At 37.6% G+C, this 23263-nt stretch overlaps 1 protein-coding gene across 12 annotated transcripts in view; it reads left to right on the plus strand.

Annotated features, from left to right (window-relative positions):
• PPARG (peroxisome proliferator activated receptor gamma) overlaps positions 1 to 23263 on the plus strand; it is a 148950-nt gene that overhangs the window by 24160 nt on the left and 101527 nt on the right. The window lies entirely within an intron of this gene.

Consider the following 23263-nt stretch of genomic DNA (forward strand, 5'->3'; position numbering starts at 1 on the left):
AATAACTCAAATCCTTAAAAATGAATCTCTAATTAAAAAGTCTTTTATGTTCATCTTATTTTTCTACTTAAGTAATAATCACATGATTTTAGAGTCTTATGATACTTTTAATTAAATTGAGATAAAAATTAAGATTTCTTGCCTGGTTCCCTATTGGCCATGCAGTCATAATCTGTGGTCACAAAGGAGAAAGTAGCTTCATATTAGCCAGATGTGCTCCATTCTAGGAGGAAGAATTGCTAAGTTATAGCTGGTACCCGGCGTTAAAACTACTTCCTTCCTGGAACTCACTAGATTGGGATAGGATTTCAGAGGCTCCAGGGGCTCCCAAAGTTTTGGGATATCCACCATGGATAATTTATCTTTCCGAGGCCTAACTATAGGGTTCTAAGGCAATTCTTAGTCCCCAACTTTTTTGGGAAGGAAAAGGAGACATACCACTTCAAGGTTTTATGTAGTTTTAGGGCTATTGATTTGGGTAAATCATGAGCTATCACAGAATAGCTCATTTTCCTGAAATCTGCAAATAAATGAAATCCACAACGAGCAATATTGAATAAAGAATCATCAGAGAGATACAGAAATTAATATAGAGATGTGTATATACGTGGGTTACTATACATACATATGTTTGCTAACTCTGTCTGCTAAGAGAACCTAGAGCAGTGACTCCCCAGTAACAAACTAGATCGTGGTTTCCAAATACAGGCTGAGCATCCCAAATCTGAAATCTGAAATTCAAAATGCTTCCAGATTCCAAACTTTTTGGGCATATAGGTGATGCTCAAAGAAAACAATCCTTGGAGTATTTTGGATTTTGGATTTTTGGATTTGGGATGCTCAACAAGTAAGTGTTAAGCAAATATTCCAAAATCCAAAAAATTTCAAAATCCGAGATATTTCTGGTCCCAAACATTTTGGATAAGAGATACTCAATCTATACCATTTTCCTTAAAGGAAACCAGAGCTCTTCGGAGAAGTGGTTAATTCTAAGCCTGGGGCAGGGAAAATACAAGCTGAGCCTGGAGGATATTGTGGAGCCAGAAAGTAAGGATGTGCTCAGAAGAGTCAACCTGAAGGAGCTCCCAGTGGCCAAAGCTGGAACAATTTCATCAATAAAATAACTACGTATAATATCGAATTATAATCTTATTTATAGATAAAATATATACACATGAGTCCAGATTGATATAAATAAATAACCGAATAAGTAAATAAATGGGGGGAGAAGAACTCTTCCTTGTAGAAAACTTTAATTAATGTAAAAGGAATGGAGGAAATAGAAAATTGTTGTCACAAAGTCACAGCAATAATTGCTGCATGCAACTTCCACTGATAAGTACTAAAATTAGTGAGTGGGCCAGCCATGGTAGCTCACGCCTGTAATCCCAGCACTTTGGGATGCTGAGGTGGGTGGATCACTTGAGGTCAGGACTTTGAGACCAGACTGGTCAACATGGTGAAACCCTATCTCTACTAAAAATACAAAAATTAACTGGGTGTGATGGCGGGTGCCCATAATCCCAGCTACTTGGGAGGCTGAGGCATGAGAATCACTTGAACTCAAGAGGTGGAGGTTGCAGTGAGCCGAGATCGCACCACTGCATTCCAGCCTGGGCGACAGAGCAAGACTCCCTCTCAAAAAATAAATAAATAAAATAAAATAAAATAATTGAGTGAAAGTTTAAGGTGAAACAGATATTTGCATAACCTCAAAGTATCTGCCCCCACTTATTAATTACAAAAGGAAAAATAGTAACTTTACAGTGGACAATTCTGATAGACACCACCTTAACCACATGATCAAGGTTAGTAGCAAGGATAATAAGACATAGTGAGCACATGTGCCCCTGATAGAATGTCCTGAAAGGGACACATCATGCCTTTCGTATTCTTTCCAAACATCCTCAATCTCATTTGACTATGAGAAAGCTTTAACCTAAATACAGACACATTCTTCAAAGTATCTGACCATCTCCGTTCAACAGTGTCAGAGGCATAAAAGACACATCTTTACTAAGGAACCACCACAGATCTGGAGGAGAATATTACCTAACAACTAAATGCAATGTGGGATCCTGGATTGGATCCTGGAGCTGAAAAAGGACATTAGTAGGAAAACTAGTGAAATCTAAATAGTTATAGTATTGTGCCATTCTCAATTTATTAGGTCTTTTTTTTTGCTTTTATTATTATTTTTGATTAACACATAATTGTACATATTTATGTGGTACAGTGTGATATTTCAATACATGCGTAATGTATAATGATCAAATCAGGGTAAGCAGCATATCTATCACCTCAAACATTTATAATTTTTTTGTGTTGGGAGCATTCAAAATCTGCTCTTCTAGCTACTGGAAAATTTACAATAGGTTGTTACTAATTATATTCACCCCACGGTGCTATAGAACATTAGAACAGTTCCTTGTATCTAACTGTAATTTTGTATCTGGTAACCAATCTCTGGCTATCCCCAGCCCTTCCCAGCCTCTAGTAGCAACTATTCTACTATCTACTTCTATGAGATCAACTTTTTAAACTTCCACATATGAGTGAGAGCATGTGGTATCTGTCTGGCTTACTTCACTTAACCTGATAACCACCAGGCTCATCCATGTTGTCATAAATGACAGGATTTCATTCTGTTTTATGGCTGAATGGTATTCCATTGTGTATGTGAACCACATTTTCTTTATCCATTCATCTGTTGCTGGAACTCAGGTGGATGCTGTATCTTGGCTTCAGTGTATCAGCATTGATAATTGTACTGGGACTGCACTGTAGTAGCGGCGGGGGGGATGTTGGCTAAAGGGTATGTAGGAACTCCCTCCACTATCTTTGCAACCTTTCCGTAAGCCTCAGATTATTTCAAGTTAAGAAGTTTTTTACAGGTCACAGTGGAGTCACTAAATAATCGTTCTCATTAGATTTTTGCTAATTTGTAGAGTTAAGATTCTGCATTTGCAAATCTTAGAACAGTGTAAGGCAGAGGCATTCTTTTCATCAAGACTATTTCTTGAGCTGTTTTCTAATCCTTCTCATACACACTCCCATCTCTGCCTCCACTAGTCTGGTCTCTATTTAGTGTACTTAATACTTTAGCCAGTTGCTTCCAGTTGCAGCTCTCTAGAAACTGTGAGTGGGAATAACTCCACAAAGCTCTGCCTCCTCCGGAACCACATCTTAGCAGTGTTTTTTGTTGGTGACAGTGAGGGTCTGATTTGAAAGTTCACACCAGAACTGTCAAAGTATTTCGTGAAATACTTTGAAAAAAATCTCTTGATCCACCCAATCATCATTACCCAAGACTGGATTTGAACAAGAATTTAGAACTCGTTGTCTTATATTTATTTGAATGCGGAGAGGAGAGAAGAAGACCATATTGTTTCTAGGCAAAATGTCTGGGAATTCAGTGAATACAAGTGGTCCTAAGGGAACTTTCATTCTTAAAGGAAATCAGTGACAGCGTTCAATTGTCTAGAAAATCAATTTAATTTTAGAAAAGCATAAAGCCTTTTAAAATCAAAAGAGCAGGGCCGGGCGCGGTGGCTCATGCCTATAATCCCAGCACTTTGGGAGGCCAAGGCGAGCTGATTACCTGAGGTTGGGAGTTTGAGACCAGCCTGACCAACATGGAGAAACCCCGTCTCTACTAAAAATACAAAATTAGCTGGGCGTGGTGGCACATGCCTGTAATACCAGCTAAATAGGGAGGCTGAGGCAGGAGAATTGCTTGAACCTGGGAGGCGGAGATTGCAGTGAGCCGAGATCGTGCCATTGTGCTCCAGCGTGGGCAATAAGAGCGAAACTTTATCTCAGAAAAAAAAAAAAAAAGAAGAAGAGTCTGCTCTTTTGAGACGGAGTCTCGCTTTGTCACCCAGGCTAGAGTGCAGTGGTCGGATCTCAGCTCACTGCAAGCTCTGCCTCCCAGGTTCACGCCATTCTCCTGCCTCAGCCTCCCGCGTAGCTGAGACTACAGACGCCCACCACCTCGCCCGGCTAGTTTTGTGTGTGTGTGTTTTAGTAGAGACGGCGTTTCACCGTGTTAGCCAGGATGGTCTCGATCTCCTGACCTCATGATCCGCCCGTCTCGGCCTCCCAAAGTGCTGGGATTACAGGCTTGAGCCACCGCGCCCGGCCTAGCAGACTCTTAAAAGACAAAGTTAGGAGCAGGTATGTACTTTGGCATCTGAAAATAAGTGGTCTAAATTCAAGCATTTTGGCATGAAAAATGAAATGTGAAGTATTTGGAATTCAAACCTGAATTTTTTTGCTGGTAACTCTTGTGTATGTTCAACTAATTTAGCAAACTACACTAGTTCACATTTTTTAGGTGAAACAAGAAGTAACAGAAGTTGCACCTAAAGTAGTCAAATTTCATAGAGATAGAAAGTAGAATGGTGCTTAACAGGGGCTGGGGCATGGGAAGGGAATGGGGAGTTAGTGTTTAATGGGGACAGTTTCAGTTTTGCAAGATGAAAACATCCTGGAGAATGGTTACACAACATTGTGAATGTACTTAATGCCATTGAATACACACTTAAAATGGTTAAAATGGTAAACTTTATATTGTGTATATTTTATTACAGTTTTAAAAACTGAAAAAGAAGTAACAAGTCTTCAGCAGTTATATCCACTTCTTTGCCAGGGTGTCTGGCTCTAAGGAGAATCTCTGCTTAGAGGACCATTAATCCTTAGGAACCTTTTTTTAAAAAAAAATCTAAAGATGGTTCCTGGACATCATTTACCAACTGGCAGTTTAAATGGCTTGTATACCATAAATTGTAAGGTTAAAAAAAATCTGGTACACAGGAAACAGTAGAGCTGGGTGGCTGGGAGAGTTGCTTGTGGGGTTAATTTATAACTAAGACAAATGAATCTATAAAAAGAAGAAAAGCCCCTTAAGAAATATGTTAACTGATGGTGAGGGAGAAAAAGGGTTTAGATAAAAGATATCTGAACTTGTTTGGTCTCAATGATTTTATGACTGAGGAATTCAATTATAGATGTACTGGGTGGAGCAAATCACAATTGTGTAAATTACTAATAGGACACAACGATCTTTATCATTTTCTGTATGTGCTCACATGCAAAGTTCAGTCCTGCCCTCTGTAAATAAACTCTCTGCCTAGCTATACCCATGCTATGAATTCAGGGCTTCATTGTTGAAACATAAGCAATGCTTACTGCCCCAACCTTAAAGGCCGGTGGAAATGTGATTAGGAACGAAGACAAATTACTTTTGCTTTTGAATTTTGGCCTTTGGGCTTGTTTCATTTTTGTTCATTTCTTTTCATGTTTATTACTAGAAAGCTGTGAAATATTTTTTAAAATAAAAAGATCACAACCACACAAAAAAACTATTCTTCTGTAGTTTCTTCCAGTTTTGTTCACATGTGTATGCTTTTTATTTACTGACAGTTGCTGTATATTTATCACTTGGCCCTCGGCTTCTTTCACTGTTAGGTCCTATAAATTTTTCATTTCTATCTGGCTTTCAGATTTTTCATAATGGCAATAATCTTAGTGATAGCACATAATTTACTAAGCTAGTTTTTAGGTGGCATCTGGTTTTTTAATTATTATATAATTATGTTTTATTCTTATACCATTACATACCATGAATATCTTTATGTACATGTTTCACTCAATTAAAAAAATTATTTTCTTCAGATAAATTGCCGAGAGGAATTTCTGTGTTAAAGTGTTTGAGCAATTAATTACCTTACTCTTGCATTATTAATTTTATGACATTTCAGATTTCTTGGAGGATATATTAATAGCAAATGAACAAAACATACAAAACATAAATGTATTTTGGAGGTACATTTAAATGATTTCTGTTAATTTAAATGAATTATTTACTTAAGGCTTTATGTGTATGATAGTGGTAGGAGGCTGGAGAGTGAAGAGCTTCAATAGTAGTTTAGAGATTAGAACGATGTGAGCAGTTTATTTTTATTTTTATTCTTTAAAGGCAGGGCCTTCCTCTGTTGCTCAGGCTGGAGTGCAGTGGTGCGATCATAGCTCACTGCAACTTCAAATTCCTGGACTCAAGTGACCCTCTTGCCTCAGCCACCCGAGTAGCTGGGACTACAGGCACACACTACCACACCTGGCTAATTGCTAAATTATTTTCAGAGATGAGGCCTTGCTATGTTGCTCAGACTGGTCTCAAACGTCTGGCCTCAAGCAATCCTCCTGCCTTGGCCTCCCAAATGGTGTTTTTTTAAAAAACCCAGCTTAATAGCAAAGAAGTTACAGATTATTTCCTGAGGCTATGTCAGATTTAAATAAAATATAAATACTGTGCTGTGGGTCCCTTACGGCCTGTAAGTCTCAGTTGCTAGTTATTAGGAAAAAAAGATTGCTTTTGAAAATACAGATTTAACAAAGTAGGACTTTCACAGAGATAAGTTCAGTTTAGTTTTTAAAAAATACTTATTTAAAACCAAATGTTTTTAAATTTGTGGTTTGAATATTTGGGAAACAAATTTTAGAATAAAGATATAAGAATTTTAAGATACAAAGCTATATGTTTACAAAGCATTATAATGAATAGGAAAAAGAGTATGGGTGAAATTCTCTCCTGTTTATTCTCAACTTTCTGTTTGGGGATTCAGTGTCTCCTTCCCCAGTTTTCTTTGCCTCAAATAAATAAAGTCAACTATGAGTGCTACAGTCTGACTTATGGCATGCTTGGTTCTTTGGGTGCCTCCAATAGCTTATATATCACAAATCATACATATACAATGTTACATAGTAAGTGCTCAATAATTGGAAGCTAGTTCCATGGGGCAAAAGGAAAGCAACTGTGTTCTCTTTCATACTCTTCTAGTTTTTTTCCCCCGTAAGCTTGTGACTTCTTGTTCTTCAGTCCAGATCCTGTGATCTGAAATAATTTAAATTATTAAAAGTTAGATATTTTTAACCTTTTATACTCCCACTAGACAGGACATAGGAAATTTAGTGACGTAAACATCTTTAATAATCTTTAAAAGTCATAAGACTTGGTGGCTGGGACAAGAAACAATTAGGTATAAATTTCAGGGAAATACCATAATGGCATGACTTTTGTTTTCTTTTGTTAACAAGCCACATGGCTTTCCTCTCAAGCCCAAGGAATACATACTGTGTTCTCCTTTTAAGATTTCAGTTTTGTCTGCATCACAGAAATGTATGTTTCCCTAAGTTTGCTCAGTATAATTTGTGATTGCTATTTTTCTTATCTGTGAAGGAAGTACAGCAGCTCCCACTGGGGAAATACCATGTTAAGTTGATCCTAAAATAAGAAATCTAAGGGAAAGGTCACATCCTAATAACTTGTGCAAATCTAAATTCCCATGGAGCTTTACAATCATTTTGTAGGAGTAGAGTATTAAAAATCTGTTATTGAACTTCTTCCAGATAATGTCGTAAAATTGAAGTACTTTTATATACAGAAGTAACCATTAAAGTATAAATACAATTGACAAGACCTAATTTTTTAAGCAATCTTTTATGCATACCTAGAGAAATCTGGCATGACTAATAAACCACAAAATCTTCCTTGTCACTTTCACTGGAAATATAAAGTATATTACTCATGAAGTATTGTGATAATTACATACAATAGTAATTTCCTATTACTATAGAGATGTTTAATAATTTTTACTTTTATTTATTTATTTATTTATTTTTACTGATGCTGACCTTTTAGTTATACTTTGAAAGAACCTTAGCAATGTCATTCCAGGGAAATTCACTGCTTTGGGAGCCAGGCCACTTAGTTACTGTCTTTCCTCTTCTATTCTTTGGCTGTCTTTTAAGTTTCCTTACCTGTTAAGTAAGAGATGTTTATGTTAAGGATCAAGTAAGATCAAATATATAAAGGGCTTAGAAATAATTTATATTTAATAAATTATTAAATATTTATAGCGTATATTTATGGTATTACTGTAATAATTGCCTTCACTTTTTTATCTTTTCCAAATGAATAAATCAAAATAGAAAGAGGTCAAGTAACTTACTCAAGCTAACAGTCACCAGTACACGCTAATCAGTGCCCCACACACTGGTCAAATCTAAGTAATTCTTTAAGGGATGTAGTGTAAATGGAGACTGCTCCCTTATGCTGCATGCAGAGGTATTACATTTTGCAGTAAGGATTGACTGTTTCCTAGCACGTACTAACCTTTTTTGAGGATGCGTTGTTAGAAATGCATCTTGGACATTTATGTATATATGCATGTGTGTATGTGTGTGTGTATATATGTATGTATGTATGTATGCATGTATGTATTGCTAGAGGAATGTGTGTCATTATTCCTTAGTCCCTGCTTTCTTGCTACAAATTAAAGCTGAGCAGAATGTGGTGTTTGTCTTTTGGTATTGTCTAAATAAATACCAGTATCTACTGGTATTTATTTCCTTGCTGGTAATAATGTGTTTTCATTAATTTAAGATTTATAGGAACATACTTGGGTTCTCTGCCTGCTAGAAACTGATCTGTAGCATGAGTCATTTGTTGAAATTACTTAGATATTTCTGCATTTATTTATTTCTGTTTCAGACCCCACAATAACAATATTACTATAAGAAATATAGGCCAGGCACAGTGGGTGGGTCACACCTGTAATCCCAGCAGTTTGGGATACCCAGTGGGGAGGATGGCTTGAGGCCAAGAGTTGGAGACCAGCATAAGCAACATAGTGAGACCCTGTCTCTGCAAAAATTAAAATAAAGAAAATTAGCCAAACATGGTGGCACCCGCTAGTAATCCCAGCTACTCAGGTGGCTGAAGCAGGAGGATCACTTGAGCCAGGAGGTCAAGGCTGCAGTGAGCCATCATTGTACCACTGCACTCCAGCCTGAGGGTCACAGTGAGACTTTGTCAAAGAAAAAAAGAGAAAAGAAGAGAAGAGAAGACTAAATTGTTTTTTAAATGCTTATCTATGTGATATGAGTTCAAAGAATCTCTGCAGTGATTCAATATCTTTTTAATATTTTTGTTTGGGAAAAGCATTAAGCTCCTTCATTGTGTTAATTAGTTCAGTTTTCCCTTTTATGTTATATACCAACATGAAAAGTGTGAGGTGTTAGAGGCCCACATCAGTACCCTACCATGTATTTACCAGGAAAGGCTGACTTTGTGCTTAATGGCAGCAGTCACTCCTTTATATGGCCTCTGTGTCTGACAGCATGGACTCACTTGCTTTAAGTTCATCTCCTTCTGAAGATCAGCTGGACTGGGATGAGTGGTGGCTGGTATGTGGTTGAGTGTCTTGCTTCCTTCTAAGTGATACGTGGAAGTTACAAAAAGTCTCACTAATGAATGTTCTTAATATATATGGGGTAACTAATTTATGCATCAGACTTTGGAATAAAAGTAATAGCAACAGCAAATGAGAGTCTAAAAATAATTCTTTTTTTTTTTGGTACACTTCTGCCCCCAGGTGCCAAATGCTGCAGGGTGGAGGTGGAGGGAGACACAAAATCTTTCTGTATAGGAACCTACTGATCGCTGCTACTATAAATTTTTCTAACTATTTTATTTCCATTGATTATTGTTTTAGTTCAGATTTTCCTTATTCCTCATTTGAGTTATTGCAGATTATCTCTGTGACCCAGCAATCCATTGTTTCCATCATCCTCCAGTCCATAGTTATATTTCATCCCCTTTCAGACAGCATTAGAGACTTTGTGGTCGGCTCAGCCTACCTCTTCGATGTCATCACCTCCACCTGCTCCCACACATCTTATGGGTCAGACACACCAGGCTGTTCAGTGTCCTCTCACAGCACTGACTTTATGACTGGGATGGATTGATTTTCATACTATCATTGATTCAATATTTTTTATAGTGTATTTCTTGAGAACAGAGACCATATTCAGGGATCCCTAGTACTTAACACAATTCCTAGCAAGTATTGTGCAAGTAATGAAATTGCAGTGTCATTGAACACTTTCAGATATGCATTTATTTCTGCTAATTAATCTTAGTAGTATTAGCAGCCTTGACTAAATATTATTTTTAAATTTATCAACATGTGATGCAAAGTGTGCTATAGAATTGAATTTAGAAAAGAATTTCCATGAGAGATATGCATTTACAGTTTTGTAGATTTAATCTTTGCATAGACTTTTTTGTTGCAGATATTGAAAATGAATCCATAAAAATACATAGATCCCTTTGCTAGCTACTTTTAATTTAGGGATGAGGGATATTCAGTTCACAGACTGGTTAGGGCTCTTAAGCTTTCTTTAGAATTTGAAACATGGCTTCTAAGTCACATGAAAGACTAGACTAGTTATTGGCATTTAAATTTTTTGGTTCCTACTTGTATGTATTATTTATTAAACAAGTAGTTATTGTACTACCTTTATGTATGCAGCACTATTTTAGACAAAATAGAATTGTGACATATTCTTTGCTCATGGTCTTATTTCAAAGGCAGTACCTACAACTGAAAAAATTAAATAATAGAGCCAGGCAATATCTGATTGGGGAAAAGCATGCAGCAAAAGTTCAGAGAAGAAGATACACGTGCAGAACTGGAATGGTCAGTGGTTGCTTCATGAGATGGTTGCACTGAGCTGAACCCTTAAGTAAGGATGTGGATACATGAGAAGGAAGAAACTGGAAATTTTAAACAAGAGGAGCTTCACGAGGAAAGAATTTCATGCTATCAAAAGATATCAAAGATTGAGGAATTTGGACTTGGTCTGGGAGGTATTGGGGATCTTGAAGATTTGGGGTTAGGGAAGTGATGCGACAAAAGCTGTGTTTGGAAGGCACAAGTGAAAGAGAGTTGGTTTCTTTTTTTGTTTTGTTTTGTTTTGTTTTGCTTTTAGACAGGGTCTCACTCTGTTGCTCAGGCTGGAGTGCAGTGGTACCATCTTGGCTCACTGCAATCTCAACCTCCTAGGCCGGACTGATCCTCCTGCCTCAGCTTCCCGAGTGGCTGGGACTACAGGCGTACACCACCATGCCTAGCTAATTTTTTTTTTTTTTTTTTTTTAGAGGTGGAATCTTGCTATGTTGGCCAGCCTGGTCTTGAACTCCTGAGCTCAAGCTGTCCTCCCACCTCTGCCTCCCAAAGTGTTGAGATTATGGGTGTGAGCCACTGTGCCCAGCTAAAAGAGAGATTTTGATAGCTTGTGTGATTCGATGACTGAATAAAAAATAAAGAGGATGAAAAAAGTGAAAAATGAATTTTTGGCTGATAAATAGAGAGATGGAGGTATTAAAAGAAATTGGGAAGAGAGACTCTGTTTTGGGAGGAAGAAAAATTAGCTTGCTTTTTGGATTTGATAAAGATGTGAAGTTAGGTGACGAGACCTCGGTTCAGATTTTAGAATCAGACTCTTTGATTTGGTGTCATTAACATTGATGGAAGAGTGTTTTGAAAGCTGAGGTCTTAAGAAACAACACAAAGGTGGAGTTTAAAAGAGGAAGATGAGCGTGTGGAGAGAGTGCCATGCCAAAGGAGGGGGCTTTTAAGAAAAGGAAGACAATGCTTAGTACTTCTGTATACCCAGCCTTGTGGCAATAACTTTACCTGTATAATCTTATTTCATTCTCACAGTACCGTGTAAAGTAGGAATTATCATTGTCCCTATTTGACTGGTGAATTAAGTAAAGTTTATTGTGGTTAAATAACTTGCCTGAATGTCATGCTGCTGGTGCAAGGTGAATCTGGATTTAAACTGAGATCTGTCTAACCCCCAAGCCCACATATTCTTTTAATTGAAATGCTGCAAAATGACAACGAAAGGTCAAGAAGAATGAAAAAAAAAAAAAAAAAAAAGAGTAAGGCCATTAGAATGTTCAAGGAGAAGATCTTCGTTTAAGATTATAAAAGCATAGTGGTAGGAATATTTCGGCATTTAGAAGGTAATAGATAGTAATTAATGGAGGAAGTGACCCTAGACCATTGCTAATTTGGGCAGTGCATAGGACAGTTCTTCTGAGGCAGCTGAGTCAAGTACAGTAAGGAAGAGTGCTTATCAGTGGAGAAGGTGGGAATGGTGTTGGAGAGGTCTCAGAATAGACGTTAAGTAATCCCAACACTTTGGGAGGCTAAGGTGGGCGGATCACCTGAAGTCAGGAGTTCAAGAGCAGCTTGGCCAACGTGGTGAAATCCCGTTTCCACTAAAAATGCAAAAATTAGCCATGTGTGGTGGTGCTCGCCTGCAATCCCAGCTACTTGGGAGGCTGAGGCAGGAGAATCTCTTGAACCCAGGAGATGGAGGTTGTAGTGAGCCGAGATTGTGCCACTGCACTCCAGCCTGGGCAACAGAGCAAGACTCTGTCTCAAAAGACAAAAAAAAAAAAAAAAGAATAGACGTTAAAAAGACCCAGACAATGTGAGAAAAAAGACTGCTCCCACCAAGTTTAGAAGGAAGGATAATGAGGTTGATGTGCCTGCTATACGGGGGGGATAAGAGAAAGGTGTCAGGCAAGCATAGATGTATAACAGCACTAGTTACAACTATACTTTGAAAGTTATATTTTACCTGAAAGAAATCTCAAAAAACAAAGACTACATGGCAGTTAAGTGACCCTATTCAAGTCACTTTCCCTCTTCAGGCCTCAGTTTTCCCATACTTTCACTCTTCAGGCCTCAGTTTTCCCATATATTAGACAGGTTAAATTAGGTGAGATGAACTGATCTTTTAGGACCGTTCTATAATACTGTGCTTAACTTTCTAAGCATTCTGGAATGGAGCAGCCTTGATCTTTTCACAGATACATCAACCGTATAACTTTATTTATAAAAGGAACATGTTGAGATAACTAAAATTAGAACTAATATCTTCATAGGCACAAAGAAACTTTTAGAACTTAAGTCCACAAGTCAGAATTTCTGGATGAATTCCTTTTTCCTCGTATTAAAAATTGTTAAGATGTCTGATTAGACTTGTTATAAATTCCCTTGAAAGCAAGGATGATATCCTGCTCTCTCCTGCGTCCTCGGCATCAAGGACAGTGCCTGACACAGAACAACAACCAATGAATATTTATGAAATGAATGAAAGTTTGAATTGCAAAATTAAATGCCACCAATAAAGAGGCTTTGTGCCGAGTGTGATGGCTCAAGCCTGTAATCCCAGCACTTTGGGAGGTTGAGTGGGCGGATCACTTGAGCTCAGGAGTTCAAGACAAGCCTGACCAATATGGTGAGACCCCATCTCTATGAAAAATACAAAAAATCAGCTGGGCGCAGTGGCTGACACCTGTGATCCCAACACTGGGAGGCTGAGGCAGGCAGATCACCTGAGGTCAGGAGTTCAAGGCCAGCCTGGCCAACATGGTGAAACCCCGTCTCTACTAAAAATACAAAAATTAGCCAGGTGTGGTGGCAGGTGCCTATAATCCCAGCTACTTGGGAGGCTGAGGCAGGAGAATTGCTTGAACCCAGGAGGCGGAGGTTGCAGTGAGCCAAGATTGCGCCATTGCACTCTAGCCTAGGCGACAAGAGCATGACTTTGTCTCTAAATAAATAAATAAATAAAAATATAAAAAATGAGCCAGCGTGTTGGTGTGCACCTGTAATCCCAGATACTCGGGAGGCTGAGGCAGGAGAATCACTTGTACCCAGGAGGTGGAGGTTGCAATGAGATTGCACCACTGCACTCCAGCCTGGGTGACAGAGCAAGACTCTGTCTCCAAAAAAAAAAAAAAAAAAAGGCTCTTCCCATTCTTTTTTCTCCTCTTTGATTTTTTTTTTTTTCCTCAATCTCTTCCATGACAATTCAGGGACACGTTAATTGTGCAAAAGGCAGTCACTTGTCTGTGTTGTCTATTTTTGTATCACTTAAATTGGTTTTTCATTTGGTTGCTATGTTGACTTTTTGTGAAAAGGGAACTAAACTTGTGAATTGAGTGACAGTGGAAATCATAGAATTTTCAAAAATAAGTTTTGTAGTTACTTAAAAATTAGTATTCTAGTTTTCCATCATTCATTAGTTTAAATGTTACCAATAATATTTTATTTATAAAAAATTATGTTTTATAATGTAGATGAAAAATGATTTAGAAAAACAGAAATCTATTTCTGAACAAATTTAGTGATGCTGATGTAAGAAAAAGAAAACCACAAGAAGTCATCCCAAATTTAGTAATGCTTCCTATCTTAAACACATGATTTTGCTTGTCTTCTGGCTAGCTAAAGGTTACAAAATGTCACCATAATACCCTTTACTTCCTTATGAGTTCTTTCTACTCCACCCGCTACCCCCAAATATGGTAGATCGAGTTGTAAAAACCCTGGAGTATGACAATATAGTTTATTGCATTTTAGTTAGAATTATTCTGCCAAGATGAGCTGAGAAATGGAGGAAATGGATTTAAATTTACAGCAGTCCAGTGATACACAATATACTTTTTCCAGACCACTGAAACAGCAAGCCAACTTTTAACTTTAATACTTCATACAGTGGAAATGTTACAGCTGTAATAAAATCAACAGATACATCTCTGGTTAATGTTCTCAAATGAGAAAATTGACTGCAAGAACATTTGTCCAAATACATGTTTTTATATACTTTATGCTACTTTCCAGAATATTAACAGTTTTACATAGCGCTGTTTTGGAAGTCACTCACTGTTTTCATCTTTTTTTAAATTAAGAAATAGGGCCAAAGTTGTACATTGTGCGGGTAGTAGACTTTTAAAGATGTCTTTGTCTTTTTTTCAGTACCAAGCTTCAAGTTTGTAAATTATCCTTGATCTTTCCTTTCCCTAGGTAGAGATTTAGAGTATTTGTTTATGTGAGATATTAAAAAAAGAGGAGATTTTAACAAATGACTGTTTGATTCTTGGGTAGAAACTAATACTGATCAAGACCAACCAAGTATTCAGACAAGATCGAGTGTGTTCAAGGTGGTGCGGCCATAGATGACAACCAAGTATTCAAACATTGAGTGTTCAGTGGAGGCTGTACAGATATCCTGGGTTTTGATTAAGATAGTGACATAGCCATCCTGTGAGAGTGTGAACTTGAAAGAAGATTTTGATTGCTTTTTTTTTCCCTCCTTTAAAGGTTTGTTCAATTTTAACTATTTTTTTTTTCAAAATCTGCATTATCAGTGTATATTTTAAAAGAATGACTAATTTACTATGATATATTTGGGAGTTACCTTGAAAGAGATTACCTTGTAATTTAAAATACCAGAGGTAGAGTGAAGAGTCAGGTGGTAAAAGAAAAGGAGACTGGATGTTTGTACCCAGTTTGCTTCTTCCCCTTTGTCCTGCTGCTGGTTTTATTTTAGCTGTTCCGTTGGCCTCACCGCAGGCAGCGTCACCACTCGGATTCCAATCTTCGGGACTTAAGAGTTTTCAGACCGTCTATAAATGAGCAGTCTAAGTGGAACCTTGGCAAATGAGGTCTCAAACAAGCATTTTCTTTATATTTAGATAATTTGAACTCATGGCCTCTGGGCATTTGGTAAGAAGTCCAGTAAAGAGAAGCCTAAAGAACAGAATCTTTATTATGAGTAGTCGCCTTTTTCCACTCAGCAGTTTGATTCCAAGCACCCTGAGAAAAACTAGAGACATAGTCTAGTTGGCAGATTTTTTGAAGAGAACGAGAAGTCCAAACCAAAAGGGAATGAAGACCACAGCAGAGAACTACTGAGGCAGCTGGTGCAGATCCTTTTTTGGCACTGCTGAGAAAGGCCTCAGACCCAGAGTCTGAAGAAGTGGAGAACCCCTCCTCCAGGAGCAAGGAATAGGAGTGACAATTGTTCTGTAGGACAGTTGACTTAGATTCAGGAAAGTTCTTCAGAAAATATATTCCGATCACAAAAAAGGTGTTAAAATTCCAGGATTTTTCAGCCAAGAATGGCAACTTGCTTCTATCAGCATCACTCATCAAGTTGAAATTTATGAGTGTCCTTTGTTATCACAAACAAAGCAATCAAACTGAATAAGAAAGCTTCTTTTGTATCTACATGGCTCTTGAAAAGCTCTGTTTTCCTTACAAAATATGTGTACTGGAAAGGTAAAATGGGAATAAATAGTATTAAGTTTTGTTCTTAGAACCCACTATATAGCGTAATAGTGCTCTCACTTTTCTCTCCTTGATTCTGATGTCACTTAATCACTTATTGTCACCTCCACTAGAGGGGGATAAAAAGGATAATAGGATATCAGATTATTTTGATTTGTAGTTCAACGGTTGATCAGTTATCTTTGAGACTTTTACCATTCATGACTAAGGAGGATTAATAATTAACATGAGCTGTAGAATTAAAGTTTGTATGGCTTGATAAGTATAAACCAGTTTTGGGACCGCTATAATTCTAAAAAGAGCAGGTAGACTAGAAGATTAGTTGTACACTTATTACTGCTAATTCTTGAGATTCTTGATTGTAGAACAAATTTTCCTATGAAAACCATTTTGTGTATTTTATATCTCTATTAGTTCATTAAAAGGTTAGCAGTTTTAGATGTCCAACCAGCAAAAAACAAGTTGCCCATTCTTTCATTTTTTTTATTGTGGTAAAATATATTTAACATAAAATTTACCATTTTAACCATCTTAAGTGTACAGCTCAGGGGCATTGGTTACATTCACAGTGTTGTACAACTGTCACCCCTATCAATTTCTAAAGCTTTGTCATCCCCCAAACAGAAGCTCTATACCCATTAAACAACAACTCCACATCACCCACTCCCCAGCCCTGGTTGCCTCTGTTGTACTTTCTATCTCTGTGAATTTGGATATTCCAATTATTTCATATAAGTGGACTCATACAATATTTGTCCTTTTTTATATGGCTTATTTCATTTAGCACAGTGTCTTCAAGGTGCATCCATGTTGTAGCAAGTATCAGAATGCCATTCCTTTTTATGGCTGAGTAATATTCCGTTGCTTGGATATGCCACCTTGTGTTTCTCTGTTCATCTATTGTTGGATACTTGGGTTGTTTTTGCCTTTTGCTATTGCAGATAATGCTTTAGTAAACATTGGTGTTCAAGTATCTGTTTTAGTCCCCCACTTTCAGTTCTTTTAGGTATATACCCAGAAGTGAAATGCTGGGTCATATTCTAATTCTGTTTTGCTTTTTAAGCAACTGCCAAACTGCTTTTCACAGCTACCACACCATTCTGCATCCCCACCAGCAATATATATGGGTTCTAATATCTCTAAATCACTACAACACCTTTTTTTAAAAAATATATATATAGCTGTCCTATTAGGTGTGAAGTGTTATCTCATTGTGGTTTTGATTTGCATTTTCCTAATGGCTACTGATATTAAGCATCTTTTCATGTGCTTATTGGTCATTTATATGTGTTCGTTGGAGAAATGTCTATTCAAGACTTTTGTCCATTTTTAAATTGGGTTGTTTGCCTTTTGCCTTTGTATTCTTCTCTCACTTTTAAAGTGATTTTCTCCCGTATTTCTCCACAAAGTCAAAAAGATGATTTCATTTGAGCACAGATAAATGCTGTCAGCCTTCCATTGCCACATACATTGAATTAAGGTCAAATGCTCTTTGTGCTGTTGCTAAAATCACTTGAGAATCTGTCTCTCTTCAACTGAAAGAATTGTTCTGGATGTGTTGATGCTGTGGAATTCTTTGTGTTCTCTCCCAAATCTCATTTTAACAAGCTCACATTTAGGGTATGATTCACTGTGAAGTATTCCAGAAAATAAAATCCATTTTCTCAGAATGATGAGAAATTTTAGACCTTGAAGAGACCATCTCTTCTCTAAACTGAGATCCACAGATTCTTGGAGATCCACAAATATATTCTTGGACTCTGAGAATTTTAGAATTTTATAATAATCTGTTTTAATATCAATAATCTAAAATGTCATTATAAAGCCCAAATTTCACAATGCAAGAACATTTTCCTGGAATAAGACTATTTTCTTACATTAGTAAGATGGAAGTGACTTGCCCAAGATAACACAGCAAGTTAAAACCAACACTAAAACTCATCTTTGGAAGCTTTACTCAGTGTTCTTTGTATAGTGTGGAGACCCTGCAATGATTCTGTCTTCATTAAGTCTACAGGTAGTGGGGAAGGCAGAAGAAGAACAAGTATTAACTAAAATGATGAGTGCTGTGAGGGAGAGAAATGGCGGTATGAGTTGTGTAGAATGACAGCAGTTGCATAGGATGAGTTAAGCTTCTGTGAGAGTTTGGGGAGGTGGTTTTTATGCTGATAGTTGAAGAGTGAATTGGAGTTAACTTAAGGGGTTGTGAGAAGAACCATGTTACAGATGGAAGAAATAAGATGTGAAGGCTCTGATGGGGAAACAGCTTAGTTTACTCACTGATTTAAGTGGAGAAAAGGAATCCAGTGAGGCTTCAGAGAGAAGCAAGAACTAGATTATTCAGGGTTTAAGACAATCAGAAGTCAAGATAGAGTTTAAACAGGGCAGTGACATAACCTGATTTGCATCACACTGGCTGTAGCATGCAGAATTGGTTGGAGAGGAGAGGATGGCAGATAGGACGCCAGGTAGGAAGCTACGGAAAGGTGCTTATGAGAGAACAGAGTGTCCTTGGATTCCAGTTGATAAGTGGAAGAGATTGAAGCATGTGGCTGAATGTAAATGTTTAATAAGTAGAATCAAAAGGACATGGCGATTAGTTTGATGCAGGTATCTGGGCCATCAATTATGACTCCCTGTGTTTGGCAGTGATCAGCTGGGATATTGGTGGCAGCACTGGTGGAGCCCTAAGACAGGGCTCATTGAAGGAGGACCAGTTTTAGGGAAGAGAGGATGAATGGAGTTTTTAACCTGTTGAGTTTCAGTTGCCTATGAGATATTTCAATGGAGTTACCAAATAGATATTTCTGTGTAATGTCGAGGTTCAGACTAGAGGACTGAGGCAGAGATATAAATTTGGTCTTAATATATCTATAGTGTTTGAAACTGTATGTGCTGAGATAGTTATATACTAATGATTGTCAAATTAAGCATTTTTTTCCAATTCCTTTGCCAGAATCTAGTTATGTGAAATGATGAGGAACTGGAATGTACAATGTATACATTGTTCTTGGCAAAACTAAATTTAAATTTCTGCTTAACCTGGTCAACCAAAAAGCCCTTTTCATTTCTGCCTGTATAAAATCTTTCTTCAACATATTAAGCCATTTTTCTGTCTTGGTAAATATTATAGGGTGAAATAAAATTTAAATTGAATTTAGATAGGCTTGAATTGATGATTCAAGAACTTTTAGAATCTTAGTTTAATTTTTGAATAGCAAATAGCATTATACTGTAGATATAGAAAATCTCGAAGATTATCCCAGGAAGTGCTCTGGAAGCTGCTTTTAAAAATAAATAACTTTTAAACTGCCTTTTCTCCCTTAGCATTTGCCCATTTGTTCTAAAGGTAGAGGAACAACTTTCAGTGTGTTAAGGGTTTTTAATAGTTAATCACAGTTATATGGCATTTGTTTTTGTTTAATATGTGGATTTTTATGTAATTCTACCCAGAGGCCTAGGTATATCAGTACATTCCTCAGCATTATTAATGTCATCCGAATAAATAGTCTTTGATTACTGATCACTGACTCCATATATAGGGCAGTGATTTCAAAATTATTCTACTACCATTGCAAGTAGACATGTACACAGTAAAGAACCATCCGAAGGCCAGGCGTGGTTGCTCACGCCTATAGTCCCAGGACTTTGGGAGACCAAGGAGGGAGGATCATTTGAACCCAGGAGTTCAAGACTAGCCTGGGAAACATAGTGAGACCCCATCTCTACAATAAATTTAAAAAATTGACTGGGCATGATGGGATGCATACCTATAGTCCCAGCTACTTGGGAGGCTGAGGGAGGATCGCTTGAGCCCAGGAGGTCGAAGCTCCAGTGAGCCACGTTCATACCACTGCACTCCAGCCTGGGCGACAGAGTGAGATCCTATCTGTAAAAATAAAAAATCTGAAAAGTTATGTCTGAATTAGATTTGAGTAAATGAAGTCATGAGCCAACTGCATAGGGGATCTTTCCAGTGGTAGCAATACCAAAGTGGACCTTGTAAAAACAAACAAACAAAAACACTCTTTAAAACATAGTTCGGGGAGAAGGAAGCTAGTATTTCAACTTACTGTATGCCAAGCTCTTCTAAGTGCTTTACATTATTCTTTTGAACATTATTTCTTAAATTTATCACCACAGTCCTCTTCTACAGCTGAGGAAACAGAGGTTAAATAGCTTTGCCCAAAGTTACACCACTGCATGTGGTGATGCAGGGCTTCCAGCTTGGGTATATCTAATTTTATAGCCATCATTCTTTCTCTTTCCATCTCTGTATCTCTCTGGGAGTCAGGAGACCTGTATTCCTGTGTTTTTGTTGTTGTTGTTTTGAGATAGAGTCTCACTCTGTTGCTCAGGCTGGAGTGTAGTGGTGCCATCATGGCTCGCTGCAACCTCAACTTCCCAGGCTTGAGTGATCCTCAGCTGTGCCATCTTGCTATGGAACCTTGGCTAAGCCACGTTCTGAGCTATGGTAAAACATGGTAATAGGTTCATATTCACGCTCCCCCATCATGCTCATGCACCCCACCTCACCTAGAAAGCTCCGCATTTCCTTTCTGTGTACTCGTTCATTCAGTCGTCAGTCATTTCATCAGTTAGACAACAGTCTTTATTCATATGACATTAATGACTGAGGTTCTGTTGAGTGACACAGATAGGAAATAACCTAGCTGCATGGTCGCCGTCTTTTAAAAGGCCATACTCTTAGGATCCACATACAGGCCCCTGTCTTCCATGAAGCCATTGTCCCCAACCATCCCATTTTGACGGTTTTTTTTTTTTTGAGTCCCTGTGAAACTTCGGCCTTTTTACATTTATCTGGCAGTTAACCAGGTGCTGCTTTGTGACGGTTCTTCCATTCTTGGCTGCAATTCTTAATTCAAATCACATATCATTACTTAATTTTTCACCTCTTTGTAGCTTCTTTCTCCCCGAAGATTACAAATTCCTTAAGAGCAGGCTTATATTTCTTTGTATAACATTTCCCACAGTGTCTGTTAAATAGCAGGGGTTTTTTTACCCAATTTACTAAAAAAAGGTTTCTTAACTTGGTTTAAATTTTCTTTTCTTTCTTTCTTTTTTTTTTTTTTTTTTTAATTTGAGATAGAGTCTTGCTCTGTCACCCAGGCTGGAGTGCAGTGGTGCGATTTCGGCTCACTGCAACCTCTGCCTCCCAGGTTCAAGCAGTTCTCATGCCTCAGTCTCCCAAGTAGCCAGAATTACAGGTGCCCACCACCATACTTGGCTAATTTTTATATTTTTGGTAGAGATGGGTTTTCGCCTTGCTGTCCAGGCTGGTCTCAAACTCCTGACCTCAAGTGATCCAGCCTCCTCGGCCTCCCGAAGTGTTGGGATTACAGATGTGGAAGCTACCGTGCCCGGCTGACTTTGGTAAAATTTTTTAAGTTCAGAGTTTACTCCCTGGTTGAATGATCTGGGCCAAGTTACATAGCTTCTGTGACCCTCCTCAGTTTTCAACAAAATGGGAATAATTCCTACTTCTCAAGATGAAATAGATAATATATGTAAAAGTGCTCTGTGAACTCTAAAAGACTATACAAATATTACTGATTATTTTATACTTTATGGTCAAAACCACCCTGTCCTGCATTGCTCCAGTAGACACTTTATGTACCAACATATACTTCAGCTGTTCACAATATATACTTTCATCTCTCTTATCCTACCATCTAGGTCAATACATTTTAACATCTTTATTTGCTCTAAGTTTATTTCTAATTTTTAATTCTTTATTTTGTTTATTCCCATACTTACTTTTACTTATGACTATGGATTTAAATGGCATGGACTGTCTTCAGACTGGCCTACTGTGATGAGTCACAAGACCCATCATAATGTATCCAAACTGCAAAATTGGAAGTAATAGAAATTCTGTTAATTTTCTTTTAAGGTAGTTTAAATGCATTTACTTGCAGTTTAAGATTGGTAGAAATTGTACATTGTTAGGAATTCACTATTGAGATGATTTTTAGTCTATATTAGAGCTCTGAATACTCTGCAAATAATATGTGAGCACTGGTACCATCAAAGCATGTGTTGCCTTAGGTGGTGGTTACAGACCTTGTCAGAGTTGGTAGTAATTCCAGAATATAATCATTTCAATAGCTAAGGCTTATGGTTAAGTGCTCAGAACTTACTGAATTGAATTATTCGAGGTTTTGCTGCTGTGTTACTTGTAGTCATCAAATCAAGCTTTATTTTACTGCCTTCATTGCAATAAGCAGTTTTGACCATTTAAAAATATTTTTGATAGGATACTTATTTTCTCTAGCATTTTTATAGTATGGTTCCTGTATGGTGAATGTCTCTCACCTCTTGGAAGCCTTGAAATACACAAATTGACTATTGCTGTTTATGTTGAAAGATATTAAAATGAGATTTGTAATCTAAATGGGCATTACTTACTTCACATCTGGTTGCTTGAAAAGTGGCCAGATGCAACAATTCTTAATGCAAGAGAGCCTACGGCAAAAACTTTGCAATTCTCACCCTCGATAAAACAGCTGCCCTGTGTGAACCTTCAATGGTAAAAAAAAAAAAAAAAAAAGAGAGAGAGAGAAGAAAAGCAAAGCAAAGAAAATTCACTCCACCACATTCTAATTACAGATTTCCAATAAAAGTATTAGTATGATTCCTAGATCAGTGAGCTAATCATTAGAAGTGGAAGGCAACGTGGGAAAAAGAATGAAACAACAATGGCAGCATTGACCTAGTTTCTAGTTGCCAGGACCAAAGACATCATGACACCACTGTCCTTTCTAAATCTCCTTACCTTGCTTAATCTTAAAGTGATGGTATGTCCTGGTTTGCCTATGACAGTCCCGGTTTATGCCTGTTGTCCTTGTGTGATTTTTAAATCGTGCCCTCTTTCACTCTTAAAAGTGTCCCAGTTTGGGTAAGGAGGTATATGCCCATCTTAATTTAATCTCTTTATCTCAGAGACATTAATCAGGAAGGGTAAGAGGTGGGAGTTATGAGAATATATTAAAGGGAAAATGATACTCCGGTTGAGACAGTGCTGGAACCAAAAAGCTACCGATCTGAATTCTCCATAATAAGATGAGAATTGGTTTGTGAACACATTCTGAACATCACAAGATACATCAGATTAATGCTGGTTGCTCTTGGGGAGTTGTGGGGAGGAGGAGGATAACCAGGTCAGGAGTTTGTGGTATCTTTTATGCAACACTAACGTTAAGCTTCCTGTCTGAGGTTTTCCATGTTGTGAGTTTTCACCTCTT

The sequence above is a fragment of the Macaca fascicularis genome, chromosome 2 (genome assembly GCF_037993035.2).
Source record: "Macaca fascicularis isolate 582-1 chromosome 2, T2T-MFA8v1.1".
NCBI classification, from domain to species: Eukaryota; Metazoa; Chordata; class Mammalia; order Primates; family Cercopithecidae; genus Macaca; species Macaca fascicularis.